Source organism: Myotis brandtii, unplaced genomic scaffold, assembly GCF_000412655.1.
Source record: "Myotis brandtii unplaced genomic scaffold, ASM41265v1 scaffold736, whole genome shotgun sequence".
Taxonomy (NCBI): Eukaryota; Metazoa; Chordata; class Mammalia; order Chiroptera; family Vespertilionidae; genus Myotis; species Myotis brandtii.
The window spans coordinates 88,065-95,236 of NW_005370921.1; the positions used below are offsets into that span (position 1 = coordinate 88,065).

General features: G+C 47.8%; 1 protein-coding gene across 3 annotated transcripts in view; it reads left to right on the plus strand.

The window, feature by feature from the left end:
* Positions 1–7,172, plus strand: part of FBXO25 (F-box protein 25) — a 37,608-nt gene that overhangs the window by 6,570 nt on the left and 23,866 nt on the right. For 2 of the 3 annotated variants that reach the window (XM_014530382.1, XM_014530385.1), the window contains exon 1: positions 7–135. The exons of the other annotated variant lie outside the window; for it this stretch is intronic. The gene's annotated coding sequence lies outside the window, so the exon portion shown is untranslated. Of the gene's footprint in view, positions 1–6; positions 136–7,172 lie in introns of those variants that run through there. 3 annotated transcript variants of the gene reach the window in all.

Below are 7,172 nucleotides of genomic sequence, written 5' to 3' on the forward strand. Positions count from 1 at the left end.
GCAGCGCGGCCCCAGCCCTCGGGTTCAGTCCTCACGTCCTTCCAGGTCCAGGACCTGCACTTGGAACCCACACCCGCGTTTGGTCCTCAGTGAGGAGCCTTGTGAGGAGCACAGAGCAGCGAGAAAGGCCGGGTGGTAAGCGACGGTGACTCTGACAGCAACGAAACTTATTTTTTCAAAACCGATGATGAAAATGACACCTAAGGGGGCTCCTTTGCCAGGTTTTTGCTCCGAAAGCGCCTTCACATTGCCCTGCAACCCGCTGTCCTTGGTGGTGGGATGTGCATGGTGCGGCTCCTGCTCACACGCACAGCTGCTGATGGATGCCTGACTGAGTCGCTCCTCTAACCGGAAAACAAGTAGAAAAACATATGTAGTCTTGTCTTTTTTTTGTTAATCCTCCCTCACCCGAGGATATTTTTATTTTTTCCATTGATTTTTCTTTTTCTTCTTCGAGATAGTACAAGGGAGGGAGGGGGGCAGAGAGAGAGAGAGAGAGAGAGAGAGAGAGAGAGAGGCTGACTGGTTGCCTGGGCCCTGGATCAAACCTGAACCCAGGTCCGTGCTCTTGACCAGGAATTGAACCCGAGACACTTTGGTCCGAGGGCCAACGATCTAACCCCTGAGCGCACTGCCCAGGGCAGCCTTTGAAAGTGTACTGAGTTAGGTTTCCTGTCAGGTTTTCCTTGTCTTGGTGTTTTTATTTTTAAGCTAGAGGCCTGGTGGGTGCAGGACATTCGTGCACTGGGGGTAGGGGGGGCAGGAGGGGGTGTCCCTCAGCCCTGCCAGCGCCCTCTGGCAGTCCAGGACCCCTTGGGGGATGTCTGCCTTCCACGGGGAGCAGGCCTAAGCCGGCAGTCGGACATTCCCCCTAGGGGTCTTTAGCTCTGCGTAGAGCAGTGGTTCTCAACCTTCCTAATGTCGCGATCCTTAATACAGTTCCTCATGTTGTGGTCACCCCCAACCATAAAATTATTTTTGTTGCTACTTCATAACTGTAATGTTGCTATTGTTATGAATCATAATGTAAATATCTGATATGCAGGATGTATTTTCATTGTTACACATTGAACATAATTAAAGCATAGTGATTAATCACAAAAACAATATGTAATTATATATGTGTTTTCCAATGGTCTTAGGTGACCCCTGTGAAAGGGTCATTCGACCCCCAAAGGGGTTGTGACCCACAGGTTGAGAACCACTGCCGTAGAGGCTCCCACCACTCCTGCTGCATTCACCAGCCATGAGCCCGGCTTCTGGCTGAGCTGCATTCCCAGACCACCAGGCAGCAGCTCCTGTGGTGAGTGTCTGCCCCCTGGTGGTCAGTGTGTGTCATAGCAACCGGTCGTTCCGCCATTTGGTCGATTTGCATATTACCCTTTTATTATATAGGAAGGATCAGTGGTTACTTTAGCTTATTTCTGGTATATGTGTAACATAAGGTAAATGAGAAGAAAAACTCCGCAGTTCTATGACCTCTGTTTCATAAGGCGTTCAGGCTGTGCTGTTAGAAAAATACGCATCGAGCCTGGAGTGGCAGTCCATCAGTGTAAATGCAGCTTCACCAAGCTGTTGGCCCCCATTTCTTCACCGACAGATGGGAGAATTAACCTGTGAGATGAGGGTGAGAACATTGTCTGCCTGTAGGGTGGTGTGAGGCCTACAGGAGATCAGACAGGTAAACGGTTAGAGTAATGCCTTACCCGGACTGAGATCTAATAAATGTCTGCTGTTCGCATTAGTTACAAAAAGTATGCTTGCTGAAGGAGAGGCGTTTCCTGATGAGTCTGATGCTCTCGTGTCAGGAATTTCCACTGCAAGTGAACTTCCTGAGGCCCTGTCCCTCCCGCCCCACCCTCTTCTCCGCCCGTGAAGTCGAGATGAAGGGGAGGTTTAGCTGAGTTTGGGCCCGTGTGCTCTCTCGCATCAGTTGGCATAAAATTGGAAATTGTACCAGCTGTTTCACAGCTGAACCCCACCCTTTCAATAGTTGCTCTTACACATTTAATTTTCAACAGTGATTTCTAGTTTTTATTTCTGCATTTTGAAAATCTCAAAGGTAATTTTAATTAAAATAAACGTATATTATAAAACTCTAGCAATTCAGGTCTGTGGCAGAACAGATACATAAATTCTCAAAAAGTGATGGGTCATCCTCATTCTAATTTATTTTGTTTTGTTTTTTTAAAATATATATTTTATTGATTTTTTTACAGAGAGGAAGGGAAAGGGATAGAGAGTTAGAAACATTGATGAGAGAGAAAAATCAGTCAGCTGCCTCCTGCACACCCCCTACTGGGGATGTCCGTAACCAAGGTACATGCCCTTGACCGGAATCGAACCTGGGACCCTTCAGTCCGCAGGCCAACGCTCTATCCACTGAGCCAAACCGGTTAGGGCGGGCTCTAATTTATTTTTTATTTCAGAGAGAGCAAGGGAGAGAGAGAGAGAGGCTGCCCCCAACCAGGCATGTGCCCTGACTGGGAATCGAACTGTGACCTTCTGGTTCATGGGTTGATGCTCAGCCACTGAACCACACTGGCTGGGCTTATCCTCATTCTAAAAGTTCATGATATCTACTGATTTGCAAAGTTAGATTGGAAATTTCTTTTTATAATGTATTTTTTTGTTGATTTCAGAGAGGAAGTGAGAGGGAGGGAGAAACATCAGTGATGACAGAGAATCATTGATTGGCTGCCTACTGCAGGCCCCACACCAGGCTTCAAGGCCACAGCCCCCAACATTTGCCCTGACCAGGAATTGAACCATGACCTCATGGTTCATAGGTCGACGCTCAACCACTGAGCCACCCGGCTGGGCAAAAATACTTTTGAAAATTTGAGACCCACGTCTTTGAAATTGCAATTTGTGATTGTCCCCCTCCCTGACCCCATAGCTTTTCTACTGTTTATAATAACTGCTTATGAAGGCTGCTTTTTAGTTCACAATCTGTAGATTATATTTTAAAGTAATCCAAAGAACATATTATTGTAATTCAAAGAGCGTAACATGACAAATGTATGGAATGCACACATCTACAGTGAAACAAATATTTTCCTCTGTTAAAAAGAAAACTTTGGAAATGTGCTAATTTTATTTCCATTGTCCATGTAGCTGCATTTCACTCTTCCAACCCATGGAAATACAACTACTTAGCAGCTGAAAAATTCAGACCAACTGTGATTGTCCATGTAGCTGCATTTTACTCTTCCAACCCATGGAAATACGACTACTTAGCAGCTGAAAAATTCAGACCAACTGTGTTAATTTATGAAGAGTTTTTAAAGTAAAAATGGATTATCTGTAGCGTTTTGGTAGTTGTAAAGGAATTGAGTGTCTTACTAGGAACACCCAGCTGACTCTCCACAGTGGAGACGCTGCGTAAATGGCTTGTGAGGCCTAATATAAGTGTCCTGAGTGTGAGTGGGCATAGTCTCCAAACAGCCAAGTATAATGTTTGTGTGTCATAAAGTTTAGAATATTTTGTTACCTGAGATGTCGGCAAGAAGTTCCTTTTGCCTGATTAGTTGTTATTTCTGCCTCTATTTTCCCATTTGATCTATAGGCCCTGGCAAGTAATTCTTAAAACAGTTTCTGTGTATGTTGCTACATGGCTTTAAAACTTTTAATTATCCTCTATAATCAAGGGCTAATATGCAAATTGTCCCCTCAGGGGTTTGACCGACTGGGAGTTCGACTGCTCACTGTGATGTGCACTGACCACCAGGGGTGGCATGGAACGAGGGAAGGCCCCAGCTGGCAGCCAGCAGCGGGGGGAAGGCAGGCCCCGGCCAGCAGCTGGAAGGCCCCGATCAGCCCTGATGGCCTACCCGTGCACGAATTCCGTGCACCAGGCCTCCCGTCAGAGAATAAGGTCCCAATACCTTTGATAGTCAGCATTCACTGATGTGGCTTCTAGTCACCAATCTTCCTGTAGCTTTCTCTATTTCAGCCAACCTGTTCTGCGCAGTATTCTCACACGAGTCACGTACATTCCCCTCTGCAGGTTTTTCCCGCCGCCACTTCGGTGATTGGTATGTTGTCTTTGCCTCTCCATTCACTGAAGGCCCCACTGAGCTTCAGGGCTGAGCTCATGTTCTGTTCTCTTCAGAGGTTTCCCAGGGGTTTGCTTTTTTCTCTGAATTTCTTTCAGTTATTCCCTCTCTACTACTCATTCAGAACCCACATTACAGAATTGCACATCCTAATACATATAAAGAGCTAGGTGCTGTCACGACCGAACCTGCGACTGGTCACCATGAAGTGCATGGAGCACCTCTCGGTCCCCCCCCCCCCAAGCCCCCGAGCCGCTCACTATGGGGGGTGCTGACGGTGGGGTGGGACTGGGGACTGTTGAGCGGCGGTGGCAGGCTGCTTCGCGGGGTGGCTGTGAGTTTAGCAGAGCAGTCATGGGGGGGCAGCGAGTTTCACAGAGCAGTCATGGGGTCGGGGGAGAGGGAGTTTCACGGAGCATTCAGCAGTGAGCTTCGCGGGGCGGCAGCAAGCCTCGCGGAGCAGTCGCAGGTTTGCAGAGCATCTTGGGGCGGGGAGCTTCACCTAGCGTTACAGGGTGGCAGAGGCCATGCGACGGAGGCCAGGCTAGGCCCAGGGACCCTAACTGCTCACGATTTCGTGCACGCTGGACCTCTAGTATGTATAGATTTGTATATGTTTTAAATATATCTGCATGTATTAATATTATTATATTGTGTGTGTGGTTTTCTCTCTCTTTTTTTTTTAGTTTCTCAGCTAGATGGTGCACACTTAGGGAAGGTGCAGATAGCCTAGTAATACATTTGTTCCGTGCTTACAGGTTTGTCATTGGAGTAATCCTGTATTTAGTTGGTCTGTTTAGCAATATTCTGCACAGTTGCCACCAGATTTTCCGTTTTTAATCACAGATTCTGAATCCATGGAATGATATTGAAAGATACTTTGATACTTTGACAGTCAAAGATGGTCCTAACAGACATTTTTCTTTGGTATGTTTCTTATGAGACTACATCGCAGGACTTGCCTTTTGTAGAGTCTTCTCTGGCCTGTACCTGAAGCTTTATGAAAATAAAACAGCACAGGCCCTAGATCAGCGGTTCTCAACCTGTGGGTCGCCAACCTGTGGGTTGCGACCCCTTGGGGGTCGAACGACCCTTTCACAGGGGTTGCCTAAGACCATCAGAAAACACATATATAATTACATATTGTTTTTGTGATTAATCAAATCACTATGCTTTAATTATGTTCAATTTGTAACAATGAAAATACATCCTGCATATCAGCAGATATTTAGACGATTCATAACAGTAGCAACATTACAGTTATGAAGTAGCAACGAAAATAATTTTATGGTTGGGGGTGACCACAACATGAGGAACTGTATTAAGGGTCGCGGCATTGGGAAGGTTGAGAACCGCTGCCCTAGATGCTCCTGCCGATGGCTGGGCCTGCTGGCAGCTTTTGCATGTCAGTGGGGCTGGGCTGTGAAGCCAGTCTGAAAGGTGAGGCTTGTCAAAATAGTGTTAAGACTTAAGGAGTGATTTTAAGTGTCTTCTAAAGCAGGAACTTAATATATGACTGAAGAAGATGTGTTCTGATTATAAATCAGTTTAGCTAGGTTTGGGGATTCTCTTCATCACACATTTCGTACATCCGTTCAGGAGCTGAGCACTGGTAGCTGACCCAGCAATCCTGTTGAAGACTTATCATTTCCTTCTGAGAATTTTGTCTCCTCTAAGCCATTGTAAACACCTATTTAATAACCTGCGTGAGTCAGACCGAACATAGTTGGGAGATTGTATTTGAACATTTCCATCTCATGTGCCCTGTAAATACTCCACATTCGTGAAATACACCGAGTCCGCGTTGGGACCTCAGATTAATATAACACATTATTCTGTTGAAACTATTTTTGGTTGAGTGATCAGCTACTGTTTTGTAGCTAAACTCAGTGTATAACTTTCAATTCTTACAGTACTGGCTTCTTTATACCATTTTCCTCTTTGTACATCATTTCTTTCTTAAAATACTTTGTTCTCTTGACATCCTGCTCTCCCTCCCTGAAAGCCTCTTCCTTTCAGCTTCCTTTCTGGGCTTATCTTCATCTGCGTGTCCTCTAGATGCAGTCTCTTTGCGGACTCTGTTCCTCTCTGATGGCCGCGTGTGCTTGCTTCCTGTGCTCTCCAGCCTGCTCTCTCCTGGCCATGGGTCTGTGGTGCATGTGCTCACTAGGTGTTACCCAGCCCCTGCGTGTGCGGGCACTGTTCACCGTATTCGGGTCACAGAGTTGAACAAGACATGGCGTTTTCTTGGAGGAAGACAGACAGGAACCGCATACGTGTTCCAGACAGCACCTCCCGCTGTGCCATCACTCGTCACGGCGGAGAGACCTGGGAGGGGCAGCGGGCAGCGCGGGAGCTGTGAAAGCTTCCCGACTTCGTGCCCAGCAAGGTCAGGGCAGACAGCTGGAGGCAGTGGGAGAGCTGGTATTCCAGGTCTCACTCTCATCGGTTCCTAAGCTTTAGGGTTCATTTTAAGTCATATTTTTATACCTGGAGTCTAGTGTAGTGGCTGTCACCGCAGGCATAGCAAAGCCCACAGGCATGTCCAAACTGAAATCAGCCCTCTTCTCTGTTCCAGCCGGTCGGGCACCGGGTCCTTTTGCTGGGAGCTCACATCCTTGTCGCTGGCTTCCCTGGGAGTTGGGGGAGCACAGAGAGAAGCCCCCCGATGGCCTCCCCCTCCTCAGTGGTTCCTCCTCCCGCTGTTCCTCCTGCAGCCATGCCCTCTCACCGCTTACAGGCCAATATTCAGTCCTAACTGTTTCCTCCAGGAGCACCCTCAGTCTGGTCTTCACAGTGTAACCCCAGTTTCTATGTAAAGCTCAGGTGTGATCCAATCACTCACCTGGAAGTTCCTTTCTGGGCCCTCGGACTCCTTTGCCTGACTGTCCCCCATCACTTCTCCACTCTCAACTGCTCATTAAGCTTCAACCAGATCAAATTGCCTACAGGTGATGGACATGAACATGCTTCCTTTATGTTGCTCCGATTTCTGGCGAAGAGAGCTCTCTGTGTGGGATAACGCTCCCGTCCCGCCCCCCCCCCCCCCCCCCCCCCTCCCCCCCCCCCTTCCCCCCCCCCCCCCCCCCCCCCTCCCCCCCCGCCCCCCCCACC